Consider the following 17,764-nt stretch of genomic DNA (forward strand, 5'->3'; position numbering starts at 1 on the left):
TGAAACTAAGCCTATTCCCACCCATTCAGCACTAACCAAGCTAGATTTTAAAGATGACTGTAATTTATGGCACTTGCTGTAGTTGGCAGAACTCTGTTACAAAGTAAAATAATGGACTGCTTTTTTTGTCATGGTCTATCATTTCTCCCCATACTGTTCCTTCAGAATTTGGGTAGCTGAGAAAGGGAGCAGGCTGTCCCAGCCATACCTGTCTTGGGGCAAGAGAAGAAGAGCCCATGGGCAGAGCCAGATGTTGGTACCACACGTTGTTCCTGCTGGTACTCCCTCTGAGAAGGGACACCGGCTAGGGAAGGACAACAAGCCCGGTTGGTCAGTGTCGAAACCTAGCTGTACCGTCCAGAACACTTTTCAGATCGCTGTGGAAGGAATTATAGAAAAGAGCCAAAGACTGTAGACTCTGTAAAGGAAAATGAAAATCTCAGGACTACCCAAGCCTGGAGGCTGCCATGCAACACCCCGTCCAAATGAATAGCTGTTACTAACATTTTGCATTAGCCAGATACGCACAGAAAGGCATTTGCAGAGCACAACCTCCGCAGGTCATTCAGGAGGAAATTCTGTGCTGGCACGTCCCATGAACAAGGACACGCCAATCATAGCTTTAGGTCTACAGGCTAAGTCTAGCTCCTATAATAAAGTCTGTTCGGTTCCACAGTGATAATGTTGATTCCAAGCTTATCTTCCCAGGTGCAGAACGGAGACGAGACCAGACCAATCATTCCTCCACCTCCCCAGGGACATCTGCATAATTGATTCTTCCTTTACTCTTTTTCTCTTCAAACATTCACCTTATCTCATGTAAAATGTAGATTTCCTGGGCCTCACAAGAATGTGACCATTTGCCTCACTATCCACCCCGTCTGTCTCCCTTTTCTTTCTGTATGCCCTGTCCCTTTTAAATACTGAGTTCCCAAATCCCCCTTCAGAAAACAGTCTCAGCTGTGTCTGTGGCTTGTGTTCTTCCTGACATGTCCTCAAACTTTGGCTAAATAAACCTCCATTGATTGAGATCTTTGCCTCGGTCACTTATTTTGGGTTGTCCACACTGACATTTTTTTTTTTCTCACCACTGATCTTACGTGAAACTTAAGTCTACAAATCTCAGGTTTTCATGCCTATGTCTAAGGCAAAAAGAAGAGAGGTGTTTTATGAGTGTTACGCAGAATATCTGGTCAAGTGATTGTAAAACAGCTTTTCACCCAAGTGATATATGTATTTATTTCCCTTCATACGTAACATGTGAGAGGTCATAGTTACAAAATCCCACTCCGATCCAGTCAAACTCACTGAGAAGAGCTGGATGTGAGTGTGATTTTCCTGACCATTGTACCTGTGAGCCAAGGAGAAAGGAAAAGATGCAATGATGGGGATAGAAAAAAAATGAAGAGGGCACTAAGAGATATAGTATTTTTATGGAAAATGAAAAAAAAATCCATTTTAAGCTACTAAATTCATCTGAAAGCCTGTACTTGTTTCTTTTTTATTCTCTACAATGACTAAAAATGTGATACAACTGTAAATAACTAAACATAATAGTGAGTTATTACCTTTAGAGGAAAATGAGTGGAATCTCTGTGTGTGTAAAAAATGCAAGGTAATTTTACATCATTTGCACACTTAAGTTTTGGGCTGTTCCTCCCAGTTCCTTTGCACATGTCTCCAAATTCTCAAACTTCCCAGATGACCCATGGTGCCCCCGGTCAGGAGACAGAGGCTGGGTAGGGGTTGCTGTTAGGAGCTAGTCCCCTAGTATCTACAAAGATAGAACCAAATGGCTTCTAAAAGGAGCTTAGTTCTTCTGGAAACCGGTAATCTACAGGCTATCCACAGGTATTAGAGCTCACGTGTTGCAAGAGGGTGTTTCTATAGGCAGAATGGGATGATGAATGCAAAGTAATGAGTTTGCTAAATGGCGCTTAGCAAACACTTTTCACGATTGTTAGCTGCTACTATTAAAGCCAATTTTAGACATTTTTCTAAAAGGCAAAATGATACGCGCTGCTGTAGAAGTGAAATGTGGCACAGGTCTTCAAGGAAATTGCCCATGTTTTATTTGGAGTATAAACACATACCAATTAGCAACACAGGGTCATGAAATTCCAACACTAGCTGGTGTCCTGCAAGCAGTCAGGGAACTAAGAATGAACTCGAAGGAGAGGTCCGTGAGGGTTGAGGCAGTTGTGTCAGGGCCAAGGGAAAACTTTCCCTTCACCCTCTGAAGTTTTGCTGAAAACCACTGACAGGAGGCAAATTAATGAGAGAAACAGAAACGGCATGCACATTTATTTGATCGTAGTTTTACATGACATGTGAGATTTCAGAATGAAGATCCAAAGATACAGGGGAGTTTTCTATTTGGATGCTTAGGTTCAACAGAGTATGGACAGCCCTGTGGAAAAGTGATTCCATGAAAAGGGTGTGATCTAATACAAACACAGTGAGCAGGGAAACCTGCAAAGCCTGTCTGTCTAGATCCTTCTTGGCCCCTCTGTGCAGCATTCCTTCCTCCTGAGCACGTGGCTGGACTTTCTCTGGAATGGGTTTTTTTTTTTTTTTTTTTTTGAGACAGAATCTGGCTCTGTTGCCCGGGCCAGAGTGCCGTGGCGTCAGCCTAGCTCACAGCAACCTCAAACTCCTGGGCTCAAGCGATCCTCCTGCCTCAGCCTCCCGAGTAGCTGGGACTACAGGCATGCGCCACCATGCCCGGCTAATTTTTTCTATATATTTTTAGTTGTCTGGCTAATTTCTTTCTATTTTTTAGTAGAGACTGAGGTCTCCCTGTTGCTCAGGCTGGTCTCAAACTCCTGATCTCTAGCGATCCACCCACCTGGGCCTTCCAGAGTGCTAGGATTACAGGGGTGAGCCACTGCGCCCAGCCTGGCATGGGGGAGCTTATGACCTGCAATCAAACAAGGTAGGTCAGATCATTTCCATGGCCAGTTTTATACAGAAAGGTGGAGGGCAAGTTAGAATAATACGTTGAGGTTTTCTGGCTGGCTTTGGGGACAAGGTGTTCTGGTTTCTATGGATAGCCTCGGGGAGAATGGTTCTGAGAGACAGGAGGGTGGCAGAAGGTCAGAGAAAAACTTTTGCTTCTGAGGCTGCTTCTGAGGCCTTCATTGTGGGGAACTGCGTTCCGAGTCCCAACGTTAGGAAAGGTTTTGCGGGACGCCTGTGTGCACCTCCTGCACGTGCGGTGACCTCTGCCCCTCGTCCTGTCCCCTCCTCGGGAATTGGAACATGAAGACCCAGTGCTCTTAAGGTGTTCATAACAACAGTCTGTTTTTTAATCTAGATACCTCAGTTTCCTGTCTAAATAAATAAATATAGATATAAAAATTTAACAGCCTCTCTTGTAAGGCAAGTCTTACTTTCTGACAGCAGTACTATTTTTTTTTTTTTTTTTGCCATTTCAAAAGAAACATAATCTATAATTTCTTCTTTTGTTTATTCCTTCAAGATTTCCAGGAAATGCAGGCATGCAGTTGGAGGGAGAAAGAACATGCCACGTAAGGACACTCACTGTATGTCACAACTGAAGAGTGGATGTAGGAATTAATGAATGGGTCTTAGGCTCCATGTTCATCTGTCTGATATTAAGCTCACTGCCACTTCAGGTTCCATTTGCTTCCTCCTTTATTTGCTGCGATTGCTGGCACCAGCTCTGCGCCCATTTGTCCTGACTGCAATCAGCTGGTGTTCTAGTAGCCCCGTCCTGTTTCTGTGCCAGCTCTCACCTCGGTGTCTGTGCCGGTGCCAGTCACAGCTCCGTCCCTGCTGTCTCTAATTTTCTCTTCCGCCCTCCTCCTTCCTGCCCCGCCACCTGCTATGTACCAACATGGTACTCATTTCTAGATTCTTCTGTTGTTGTTTCCAAGCTGCTCCCTTGAGTGATGCTTTCCAATCCCAGTGTTTTCTCTGAGCCCCTTTCCCATAGGGATTGGCTACATCTCACACTCTGTCTTTCTTTCTTGCCCAGATGGATTTTTATATTTTGCTACAAAACGATTTGTCAGGCCACTGAACAGGAGCCGTCTCTAATCCTGCCTTGTTTCTTGTGTCTGCCAAAAGTGAGCTGAACATATACATACACACACACACACACACACACACACCCCAACACAGGCAAGCTATGTGGGGGGCAGAAACTTCTTCGTGTTAGGCTCACAATGAATGATGAATGACATGCTGAAAATGGGGTAGGGCACCCATATTTACTTTATCAACTAATATGCATTAAGCAGCAGACACGGTTCTAGATGCTTGGGATACAGTAAAGAACAGAAGAGACAAAATTCTTGCCTTTATGGAGCTTACATTTAAGGGGATTCTTACTATGCACCAGGCCCAATTTAGATAATTTTTATAAGTTATCTAATTTACTCCTCACATGAACCCCATGAGGTAGGTGCTATACCCAAATGGCGTTGGGAACGTTCTTTTGCCTGTATGGATCTTCATTCTCTTGTCCCTGGTCAGTGGTTAATGCCTGCTTCATAAGGTAAACCTCAAGGAGGACACTAATATTGTTGAACACCTACTATGAGCCTGGAATTTTTTTCTAGGTGCTTTATAAGCTTACTTGCCATTAACAACTATTGAATCTAGTGGGGGAGATAAGTTTCATCCCAACTGTTACAATTAAAGTGATTTATTCGACTACAGAAAGGCAGGATACAGTCCAGATGAGTTGATTTAGAACACATGGAGATTTGTCATCCTGGGCTTCATGCATATTTTAAGGGGCCTTTGGGACACATTTAAGAGTTGATGGCCAAAAGGGAATTAGGTGTATGGTTGCAGATCTCGGGCACAAGATCTAGCAAATCTGTGGCTATGGGAGTTGGAGGTGTGGAGCGAATGGAATTGTTCTGGACACGGTTGTAGAGGAGTGGAGTAAAGAAGCTGCCCCAGACAGAAGAACCCAAGGGACACCCACATGTAAGACAATGGTCCTTGAACTTCACTGTGCATAAACATCACCTAGGACAGTGTTTCCCAATCTTTCTCACCTCGTGGCATTTACAGAAATAATGCTGTTGATCTAGCACCTGAGACAAATGAATGAGACCATTCATGTAGGAGGACAGTCAGCCTGGGGCCTGTGGCTTTCTTTGCCACCAGCCACTAGACAGCCAAAGGCATCTATGTCCTATTCAATTTATTTGTGGCATGCTTCTTGGGAAGTTTTGACCTAAAATGTCTGCTGAAAATTCAGATTCTCAGGCCATCTCCTCAGCGATTCTGGTTCAGTAAGTCCAGGAAGCTAGATTTTTAATAAGCCCTTGTAATGTTTCTGATCCAAGGGGCCGAGGATCTTCCTTTAAGAAACCCAATTTTAACAGGTGCCAAACAAAATTCAATTTAAGAAAAGCAATTCCGAATAATCAGACGTTATAACTGTGTATTCACTTGGTGAGATAACCTCATAAAGAAGAACCACTTCAAGCAAATTTAACACATAACAATTTTGTTGTTCTTACCTAGTAAAATATTCTGTACAAAAAATTGTACCCCCCCCAACTAAGAAAATATTAAAGTGTTTTCAGATATCATGATGCTGTTGGTACTGTTTTTCTGAAACTCTCATATGTGAATTGTGGGATAATCAAATGAGTAATTATAACGGTGTCCTTTTTCTGGCAATGCTGAAAGAAGGGATAAACATTGATTGATGAGGTTAATGAGCGTCCTTAGCCCCCAAAATGTTGCATCTAAATTCATTTCCCACTAAATGGTTCCAGAGCTCTTTGGAGAACTGGCTGATTGCAAGCACGGGGCAGGAAATTATGAGCCTGGAACATTTTGTCATATCAGAAATAAAGGAAACTATCAAAGACTACTGGAGTTCTGTCAAAATGACCCAGAAATCCACATGAATTTCCTGCCACAAGCCAAAGTCAGGATAATTTGATCATTAATTGGAATAACTGCAAGGGATTGAAACATATCAGCTATGTGTAATCCTTGAGCTCATAAAATTCATAACAATTTTTAAAATTTTTAATTTTTAGAAACTACTAGGGAACTATTTTACTATTTTGAAATCCAGTATAAAGGGAAAGAATCCATGCTATCTTATTTTTTTTCTATACACAAAGCTCAGGATAACCAGATATATGATGAAAGAAGTTTGTCTTTTTAGAATAATTCCAGAAAAGAAAAAAATGATAGGAGTAGATTATTATCAGCAGTGGCTTTTAGCATCGTGATAGGAGAGAAAACCAGATGTGTACCCTCTGACGGAATGTCACATAATCGCCTATGAAGACATCTTTTTAAAAAAATCCACCTGAACCTGATCAAGCTGTTAGATATAACTAAAAATTTCTAGGAAATACAAGGAACTGAGAAGCATGTTAAATGATACCTCAAGGATGCAATCACCAAATTGCAGACCTTGTGAAACTTTTTGTAAGACAAATGACCCAATTTTTCAACCGAGTCAAGATAAAATGCAACGGGAGGCAGAGAATATAGCAGGAGACCCCATAAATTAAGAGACTGAAGGGCTATATCAATGAATCTCCATCTCTGTATCTCACTTAGATTTCAATTGAAATTAATTAATTTTTTAAAAACTACAAGAAAGGGAGTTGTAAAACCAGGACATTACTATTAGATTGATACTAAGGAATTATAGCAATTACAATATATTTGATGAGATCATGATATTGTAGTTATGTTTTCTTTAAAAGAAATTCTCACTATATATATAGTGACACACACTCATATATATATGATAAAATATTTGCAGATTAAATGATATAATGTCTTGGATTTGCTTCAAAAAAAATCCAGGGAGTGGGGAGGAAATAAATGAATGAGGTATAGAAAAAGTAACATGGTTGTGTACTGTATTGGTAATTGCTAAGATACAGTCATGTGTACAGCTGGTTCATTATACTCTTCTCTTTACTTCTATGTATGCTTGAAAATCTTCCCCTAAAAGGTTAAGAAAAACAAAAGAAAGAAAGAAACATGATTCTAAAGATCAGCTAGTAAAGAGGGAATGCTAATTCTCTGCGAAGCAGTGTCCAGAAAAGGAACAACAATTAGAAAGGTGTGGGCCAGGCGCGGTGGCTCACGCCTGTAATCCTAGCACTCTGGGAGGCCGAGGCGGGTGGATCGCTCGAGGTCAGGAGTTCGAGACCAGCCTGAGCAAGAGGGAGACCACATCTCTACTAAAAATAGAAAGAAATTATATGGACAGCTAAAAATATATATAGAAAAAATTAGCCGGGCATGGTGGCGCATGCCTGTAGTCCCAGCTACTCGGGAGGCTGAGGCAGGAGGATCGCTTGAGCCCAGGAGTTTGAAGTTGCTGTGAGCTAGGCTGACACCATGGCACTCTAGCCCAGGAAGCAGAGTGAAACTCTGTCTCAAGGAAAAACAAAAAACAAAAAAACAATTAGGAAGATGTGGTGTCATGCAAGCCAGGCAAATAGTGTTCCCAAAAAGAAGAGGGTGAGAGTCATGAGTGCTGCTGAGAACTCAGGGAATATACTGTGGACTAAAATGAAATCCTACCCCCCCTCCCGCCCCCCGCCTCTTGGCCAAGGAAACCCCCCAAACGACCTTAAAATTGAGTTCCTGGCCATCAAGGGAAGAGAGGTCATGTCTCATTATGCTCCTTCTCTTTTAGAGTTTGTTTATTTATTTATTATTATTATTATTTTTTGAGATAGAGTCTCACTCTGTTGCCTGGGCTAGAGTGCCATGGCATCAGCCTAGCTCACAGCAACCTCAAACTCCTGGGCACAAGTGATCCTCCTGCCTCAGCCTCCCGAGTAGCTGGGACTACAGGCATGTGCCACCATGCCCGGCTAATTTTTCCATATATATTTTTAGCTGTCCATATAATTCTTTCTATTTTTAGTAGAGATGGGGGGGCTCTCACTCTTGCTCAGGCAGGTCTCGAACTCCTGACCTCGAGCGATCCTCCCACATCGGCCTCCCAGAGTGCTAGGATTACAGGCGTGAGTCACCGTGCCCGGCCTCTTTTGGAGTTTAGATACAACAACTGAGCAGCATTAATGTTCAAACAGAGATCATAAGACTCTTGGTGACAATAAGACACTAAATCATTAACAGAACCTAAGGCCACGCAGAACAAAGGCTGAATCACCTCCAGACCATCCATTTGCTTAACAGATCACTTGAGTTACATTGTGGCTTGTCTCTGATTAACAGACTTGCTTAACTTAAGCCTTCCAAGACTTTAGACAAACTTTATTTCTTTAACCAAGTACAGATCAAAGAATCTTTGAGCCCACCTATAACCTGTAAGCACCCACCACACACACATTAAGATGTCCCACTTTTGGGCCAAACCAATGTATACCTTCCATGTATTGATCTATGGTTTTACCTGCAATTGCTATCCCCCTGAAATGTATAAAATCAAACTGTAACCTGACCACCTTGGGACCACTTGCTTAAGACTTCTAGGGCATGGTTCCTCTGGCCGCAGTCACAAATATTGGTTCCCAATAAACCTCTTTAAATTATTTTACAGTTTCTGTTTTTGTTTTGTTTTTTTTTTCTGTTAACAATGTGATCTCAGATGTGTGCTTCAATGGGCCGTGACTGGGACTTCGAGGCACTCAAAGGGGTAGTGCTCACTACCCAGGAAGCAGAGGGCTGGAGGCAGTGGGGGGGTGGGCGGGAACCAGGCTTCCTATGGGTAAATCAAGGGCTGAGTCCTGATCGTTTTCCAAGATGGAAGATACTTGAACATGTTAAATGCTTGAGAAGGAACCAGTAAAGGGAAAGCAGTTATAGTATATGAGAAAGATGGGAGATTTTGATGGAGGGGGGATGATAAATGGGGAATGGGGGTGAGGGTGTTTCTTCCAGACAATAGCTGTTGTCATTTCAGGAGGGCTCTTCAGAGCTAGACTTCCCCAAATGTGCATAATCAGAATCAATAGGGTGCTTAGAAAATAACTAAATTTCTCCTCTTTCACCCCCTATCCTTGAAGATTCTAATTTCATAAATATGGAGATTTCAATAGAGTGAAAATACAGTTACCTATGTTATTTAAAAGCCCCCCTGCAAAGATGTCTGCTAATTAGCCAGGCTTTCGAACTATTGACTTCAGTGAACATTAGACTCATGAAAAAGTACTTTTTCTTAGGTGTTCCCAGATACTAAACATTCAAACACTTGCTTGAGGTGAAAACAATATGTTCAGGGTCCTAGTATACTTGAGGGAGGAGAGCAGGCTCAGTCAACCTTTGTCCAAACACCACTCAAATAGCGAGACTGATCTATTCCCAAAACATAGCAGCAAAGGCTTCACGACCTCGAGTTACCGATGACCTTGAGCATGACCTTTTAGCATTCTTGGTTGTGGGAGAACAGGATATTAGAAAAATCTGTTTAAGAAAGTTTAGCACTGGGGTGGGCTTATCTTTAATTTCACTAAAGAAACACAGATAAGAAAGATCCTGAGGGAGGGATGAAGACAACAGGGAAATCAAAGAACCCGGGGCTTTGGCATCTGGGGCAGAGAACTAGGGCTGCGATTGTAGAGATCCGGTTCTATTTCCAGGTCTGCCACTCCCTGCAAGGTCTCTCGGAGCCAGACATCAGTTGTCTGATCTCTACTATTGTGGGTAATAGCTCCAACCCCTAACTGCCTTTTGGGGAAGGTCACAGCGTGAAAAGGACATCATAGCTGCCCTGGCATTTGGTGTAAACATGCCATGTAGGCACAATCCTTGTTCTGGCCGATGGCCTCGATGAAAAATTTACCACTCTAAATAGTTTGTGAAATTAGGCTGTAAATCTTGAAAAACCTTGGCTTACTAGATGGCATACCCATGCCGTCTACTTCCTGTCAGGGTGAAAATGATGTAGAAGCATTTTTTTTTTGTTTTTGGCACCTTGACAGTTTACTGAGTATGGTGACATGGTATGCATATGACATAAAATATTGCATAAAACAGCAATGCTGACTTTATTCTATTTCTTCAGCTACCAATTTCAGGATTTTTGGTTTCCTGAATGGATATGGAACAAAAGTCTTTTTCATAAGCCCTGAGTTTACAGTGAATCTTAAAGCTTCTTTTCACCCTCTTCTCTTAATTGCTACACAAAATATATAAACTATGTCCAAAATTGGCATCTTGGCAACCCCAGCATCTCTCTTATCTCAGTAGATGGCATCGTCACCCCTTTTTACTTAAGCCAAAAACCCAAGTTTTATTCTTTTACCTCCTGAAACCTCATGCCTTTTTCTCCTTCCTTCACTAGCTATAAACATATCAGATTCTTTTTGGTTGCTCAGATAAGCCAAGCCTTTTCTTTTTCTATTCTTTTCTTTTCTTTCTTTTCTTTTTTTTTTTAACTTCTGGGCTTTTGAACTAATATGTCACATTGATGCTAAAGCATGTATTTTAAAATATTTTAATATCGTGGAATCAAAATGTATTTTGCAATCCCTGTTACCGAAAGATTAACACTTGTGCTCAAGGCCATGTCAGAAGAACAAGAACAAGTGGTTTGAGGAGAAGTAAAGAGAAGTTTTTTAATTTTCCAGCAAATGAGAAGGATGGAGAGTCTTGTCTCTAATGTCATCGTCCTCATCATAAGCAGAAATACAGAGCTTTTAAAGGGCGGGCAGGTGCCATTTAGCTTCAATTGCTGTTTAATTGTAGTCCATCCCATCCCCAGGGAAGACGATCTCATGACCTCCGCCCAGACCTCTGCAACCTCTGCCTGCCCATCCCAGTCCTGGGGCAGGCTGAGCCATCTCCTGTAGCACAAAGAATGAAAGACATTATTCTGCCCCTTCGGGACCCCTGGCCTGAGGCAGGGTTGTAGGTTTCAGTTCCCAAAACAAAGAGTAGGGGATGTTTCAAAGAGACAGAAAATATTTTTGCTGTTCTTTCCCCAGATCATTCCTTCTGTTACATCCCTGACAAGTTAGAGTTATAAATACAGTGGGTTTTTTCTTTTTCTTTTTTTTAGAGGTACAATAGTGGTGTCTTAAATCCAATGGAAAATAAAAACAAAACCAAAAAAAAAAAAAAATGGTAGTGCTCTCCTTCCTCCCCTTTCCCAGGTCTGTGTGGCCTTCCTGTTGAGCTCAGCTCACTCACCGTGAGCTCAGCTACATGCTCTGGTCCTGCCTCATCTGAAGTCCTCCTCCCCCACCTCATTCCCCTGCTTGTTTCCTCTATAGCACTTTCGCTATTTAAAAAACATCCAGTTGTTCACTTGTTTATGGTCTGTCTTCTCTACAGCATGAAGCTCCACAAAACAGGGACTTTGTCTTATTCTCTGCTGCATCCCCAGTTCTGGTGCGTGATCAGTGAGTATTTGCTGAAGGAATTGAAAAGCACCAGCATTTCTTCCAGGGAGATTATGCGGCCCCTTCCCACCACCTTAGTGTCTGAAATGAGCAGCTCCGTCCATACCCCTCATCCCCACCCCCACCATCACCACTAGCAATTGGTGTTCAAACCTCTACCATCTAAGAAGTGGCTGGGCTTCCAGTGTGGTGGACAAGATCGTGGATAGAATTCCTATGGTGAAAGGCATTCAGCAAAAAATCCTTAGTATTCAAAACGTCTCCACCCTTACATCCGTTGTTGGGACGCAGGGTAAGGGAGTCTCAACTCTGAGGCTTGGGCAGTGATTGGTGACACTAAATCTCCTCCTCTAATTTTGTGGTGTGTTAACTAGAGCTTGATTGGTTTCAGAAATCAGAAGAAAGAAAGGTATCCAAAGTGTGTATAGGACTCCAACATAGTTTTGTTTCTTGGAGGCTGACTGGTAGGGAAACAAGTGGGCACTCAGGATTGGGATTCAGTTGCCAGTAGTTGCCCTCCCAACCCCAGCCAAATACACCCAGAATTCCTGAGATTGCAAGTATTTAGCTGTGAGATAAAGTCGTATCCAGAAACTGGGGAATGGGGCCAGCCCTGGTGTAGACCGGCCGTCAATGACTGGACCCGGGCTGACGCCAGCAGAGCCAGGGAGAAGGGGAGTATTTCTCCCTGTCTCTACAGAAGGAAAGAAACTTAGACAGGTGGAAATTAGACTTCCTTTTATTAACCAGCCCAGCCACCACTATTCCTATGCTTCTCTGTGCACCAAAAAATGTGAAGATGAGATGAACATCCTTACTGCAAAGCACAAGAAAAGTCTCTCTTCCTCAAAAGAAAAATCTGCTTCCAAATTCCTTAGAGTGAGCGCTCCGTGGAGACAAGACTACATTCGCGTTAGCTCTTGATGATTTCTCAGGTTATTGTGTAGTGGAGTCAGCCATCAGCCTTCTCCATTCAGGAAGGGTTTGATTCCAACAAGTGACATGACATCCTGGAGCATCCCTGGACTCCCAGGCCACAGCAGGTGGCTCCTAGCACAGAGCTACACCCCTCAACAGCCGGTTGATGTCCTGGTTTTGTTCCTTCCCTGGATGACCTATTATTCTCTGAGTCACTTTTGAGTCTTGTGAAATGTGAACATATCCTACACCCGAAGGGAAAATGTCCTGGGAATCTTGTGATGTGTTAAGACAAGCAAATGGCACCCAGCTTGTGTGAGCAACTGGCATGTTACCGGCGGGGTTTACCTGTCCGTTCACACCCCAGCCCGGCAGGGCCTGCAGCTGAGAGTGCTGATTCTCACTCCCCGAGTCCCCTGCTTTGGGGCTTCCAGCTCTGGGATGTTTTCCTAACAAATCCACATGCCAGCAACGCTCTGTCTAGGTAGAGGGAAGCTTCTCAGGCCTGTGATTCTTTTGTTTCTTAGGTGATGACATTTTTTTTCTCACCCCATGAGTTATTCTGATTTCTTCTGACATGCGAGCCAGCTATCAAAGTGCACTAGGCCCAGAATGGAAAACTAAAGCAGTCATCTTGACAAAAGACTTTAATCAAGGGTTGGCGGTGGTCTGACAGCTACTCTGGGCTCTGGTTGCCATGGCTGTGTGCTTTCATAAACTGGAATGGAGAGTCCATTCCTTGTAGGTGAACCTCGGGGCTGCTCCTGGGAGTGGCTCAGTTGCTTGGTTCCAGGATGAGGTGCTGGTTCCTGGGCATCCCTCACTCTGTCCTCATCTCTGCCTTCCATGCATCCAAACTGGGCCTCTGCCCGACTGGCAGTGGTCACATCCCCATGTCCCATGCAAGGAGCCAGCACTGCTGCAGCTTCCAGAGAGCTATTTCAGTTATGCGGAACATAAGCAAGGGACACACAATAAAAACCTTGCATTCCTGAGCCATGGCATGGTGGTCCCAGCGCCTCATGTGCTGCTGGGCAGAACGTCATAAGGCTGGCCAATGGCGCTGCTCTCAGGGAAAGTGGGTCCTTCACCGGAACAGTTCTCAGTGTGATACACTTAGGGTTTAGACTACATCACATGTGAATGACTCACTTCTCTACACAACTCACCACTCCCCTGTGTCAGCAAGGCTGACGGGCAGAGGAGTTGGCACATGGCGTTACGTGATGAAGTGCTTTTAGTTTAACGTCTAAGGAAGACTGTGCCGGTTAGGTGCACAATAGTCTGCACTTCCGGCCTTGGCTAATCTACTTCCTGTGTATTTGGGGGAAAAGGAGAAACTTGGCAGCAAATCATTAGCCAACTTCACCTCCTTGTTTGTTTCTTGCTTTGTTTTGAGGTAGCTCTAAGGTCAGAAGAATGAAGAAGTTGGATGTCTGGAAAGGGGGTGGGGTCTTGCCCCTGAAAGAGCTGTGGAGGTACTTCCAGGGCCACCAGCTAGCTGAGGTCAGGCAGCGAGGACTCAGCCATCCCTGCCACGGGAGACCCGGGCTGGGGCTTCTGGGATGTGCACACACCTGGAGTCCCATGGACTCACCAACCCCACCGTCTCTCTGGTCGTAGGCCTGTCTTCAGCCCAGGTGAGGACCCCAGAGCTGTCCTTGCAACCTCCCATCAGTCACCAGTGACTCTGCCTGCTGTTCCTGGACGCGACAATGCCTCCTAGCAGGTCCCTCTCTGAGTCCCATCCCTCCTCACTCCCTGCTCTTCTTTAAGAACATTCATTTGTTCCAAAGCTCTATCAAAGTGATCTTATAACTTTAAAATGAACCCTAAGTCACTAGCTTTTAATCAAGACAAAATTGTCTGCCAAGAAGGCAACATAAAACCATTCATCCTGCGATTTCAGATTTCTCCATTGTGTTGTCCTGAGATCCATGTTACTAGGCTAATAAATTTAAAGGTTTTAGAAGAGGCAGAGAAGAAAAAGGGAAATGTATTAGAAAATTATTAATGACTTCTTGGTTTTTCCTGACTACACAATTTATGGTGATAACCTCCTGACTACAAGAATAGTTGTTGCAAAAATTATCTTATGGATATTTGCATAATGACAAGGACCGAGGACTGGGTTGGCTGTGTCTCTGCAGGGGAGCTGGTGATAGATGTAAGTGCCAAGCTTTACACAATTTGTCGCACACACTCAGTCATGCGACATCCACTACTTCTTCCCTCCCTCCCCTCTGTCTGTTACTCCTCCCGTCTGTCCTTTCTTCCTTGTGTTCTGCTTTTTTCTATCTTACCTTTTATTACAAAATATGACTTCAATAAGCCTCTTAGGGACCTCAGACAAAGCCAGGTGAATTTTGCTCACTTCATAATTTTGCCCCCTTTGTCATTGGTCAACAGAAAACTTGATGATAAGGCATATTTACATATGCCTGTATATTAAAAACCAAACCTATAGAAGGGTATCCACCGGGAAAAAAACAAGTCTTTCTCCACGCGTTTTGACTCCGCCAACATCACTTACTAGAAATAATCATTATTAACTTGAAAAAATATATATCTATTCTTACACATTATACATATATGTATGCATACACATAGGTTATATACACATGTATATGTACATACATATGTATGTTAATACATATATACATATATACTGATATATGTATACTATATAAAGGTATGGATATATATTGTGTGTATCTGCATATATGTAAGAATACATTTCAGTTATGTATGTATGTACATACACATATATGGTTATAGATATTTATATGTGTAAAGATAGATATATTTTAAAGTTAATTATTATATAGCCTTTATGTTTTCATCTAAAGCTATATTTTGGACTTCTTTCCATTCTTCATAATTTCTACAAAGTGTCCTTGTATACCATCATATGGGTTGCTACCCTTTAAAAAAAATTTTTTTTTTCTATGTACAAAAGTCCATTTATGTTCATTGTTGAAAATTTGGTAAATACAGGCAAGAATGATAGAGAGAGTAGAATTCATCCACGATGGTGTATTATACCGTAGGGCTACCTGATAGGGCTGCCTAGTGGGAAGCCGCCTCCCAGAAGACCAGCTGTCCAGCCCTGGGGGGGAAGAGAATTCGTAATGAGAGCCCACCTCCAATGGCTCAGACGGGCCTCTGAAATGACACTCCACCTCTGAAATCAGTACAAACTGTATGAGTGACAAATGCCAAATGATGTCATTAAAAAGCATATAAGGGGATTGAGTATTGCTTTGCTTTAATCAGTAAGGAATTCCCTCCATATTACTTGAGGTGCTGGCTTGGATTTTCCAAAGAAATCTCGCCTGGTACTATAGTCATTAATGCCGGCTTCAAAACGCTTGGGCTTTCCCGACTGACAGTGCTGTTCTTGTGCTATGGAAGCAAGTCCTGGGGCCCCCCTAGATTGCTTCAGGGGAGGCTGATCACCAGAAAGATCAACCACATTATTAGAAGATTAAGACTTTGGGCCAGCTTGATTGAGCTGATCATTGCTGCCTAGGTAGTGAAACTCCAATAAAAACTCTGGATATTGGGTCTCTACTCACATTGCATCTCCAGAACAGACCCCCAAATCATGTGTAAGTTTTGCCTTATTTCTGGGATGTTTGATACGGGTGCTTTATTAAATTTCTATGATAAGACAATTTCTGTGTAACTAACTACATAACGTTATGCTTCCTGTTAGTTTTAATAAGTACAATGGGAATTAGTTGACCTAGATTCTAGTCCTCTGCTATTAACAAACCTTGTGGTCTGTATAGGTTACTTAACTTGCCCATGCGTTAGTTTTTCCATTCATAATAATTGGGGTTAATACTGTCAAAACTGAAGAACAAAATGAAGTGTGTGAAAAGTGCTTTGAAATATTAAAAAGTCCTCATGATTACAACCATCATCATCAATCCCCACATTAATCTAGTGTCGACTCGTGACAGAACCCAGGACATCACAACTGTCTGTTATTTGTATTTGTATTAATTTGTTTCTGAATTTACATACATCTGAGGTTAGTGACTGCTTACTCTGTGCTAGGTAATTTGCTGTGGAACTCCCTTTATAATTTTATCTTACTCATATTTCAAAATAGACACTCTTATGTTCTCATTTAATAGATAAGGAAAATGAAGTTTAGCACAGGGAGAAGTCAGCTTCTCAAGGACATCTAACCAGCGAGTGACGGACATCAAGGCTGCTGCCTCCAGAGCCCTCGTCCTTGGCCACACTCCTCCCACCTGCCAGCTTACGGTCCAACGCGCCAGATCTCTGCTCTTATAAAATGTTCAACGAGGACAAAGGGAAACAAGCTGGTCAATCGCTCTATTCTGATGCGCTTCATTTTTCATATTTGTTCCAGCAATAACATATTATTTTCAATAACGTTGGCATTTTGTTTTGCTCAAGCACCTGGAAGCTGATTTTTAAGGAGCTTTTCTTTAAGGAGCATTATGAATCATGTTGGTTATCAAATACCTTTCGCTCAGAGCATCAAAATTATGCTTGATTGCATTAATTTTTAATTCATTGCATAGATTATATAATAGTTAATTAGCTCCTACTAATTCTGAATTTCCCTGGAGGAACTACTTTCTGTTATGTTCATGGTACAGACTGTATTGAATAGAAATTCTGTCGTCTGCTTAGCGAGCCATTCATATGCTACCAGCAAAATAAAAACCTATGAATCCTATACCTATGTGATCTCGGAAATTATTCTTGATTGGTGAAGGAAATTATATCAGCTGAAATTGTTTGTTATGGACATTTGTTTTGGCTTGCCTGTCAATGCACTTTCAAATGTAATAGACCAGTTTTGAGAGAGAACTGTATTTTCCACGTGCTGGCTGAACACACAGTGGGCTGGGAGAGGTGCTCCCAGTGCTCCACACATGTAATGTTTGCATTATTTTGCAGCAGTGCGATTTGAAATAATAGTACCTTTAATTTTCTTCTGGCCCACCAACCTTCCCACCCCAATTATCAGAAGTGGGAAAGGGGATTTAAAAGTCATTAAGATGAGCAGTCTGCTAGGTCCCTGTATTAGTTAAGATAATGCAAGCTTCTGTACCAAAACTCCTCCAAAGCCAAAGGTGTAACACAATAGAAGCTTAATTTTTACTGATGTGTGTTGAGTGGGTGGCTTTTCACATAGTGATAAAAGGTCTAGGCTCATTCTATCTTGTGGATCCACTTTCTGGTAAGGCTGTGGAGTCCTTCCTTTCCAGCCAGAACAAACAATAGTATTTAGCCTCAGCCTGGGTTACACCACCAGCTTTCCTGGTCCTCCAGCTTGTAGATGACGTATGTCGGGACTTCCTTGGCCTCCACAATCACATGAGCCAAGTCTCACAACAAATCTCCTTGTATGTCTGGGTATGTCCCATGGGTTCTGTTTCTCTGGGATGCCAGAGACTGGTTTCCCTGGCCAACACCCAGACAGTAGTTGGGTGGATCCTGCCAACTCTAATACTCAC

This window comes from Eulemur rufifrons, chromosome 11, assembly GCF_041146395.1.
Source record: "Eulemur rufifrons isolate Redbay chromosome 11, OSU_ERuf_1, whole genome shotgun sequence".
Lineage (NCBI taxonomy): Eukaryota > Metazoa > Chordata > Mammalia > Primates > Lemuridae > Eulemur > Eulemur rufifrons.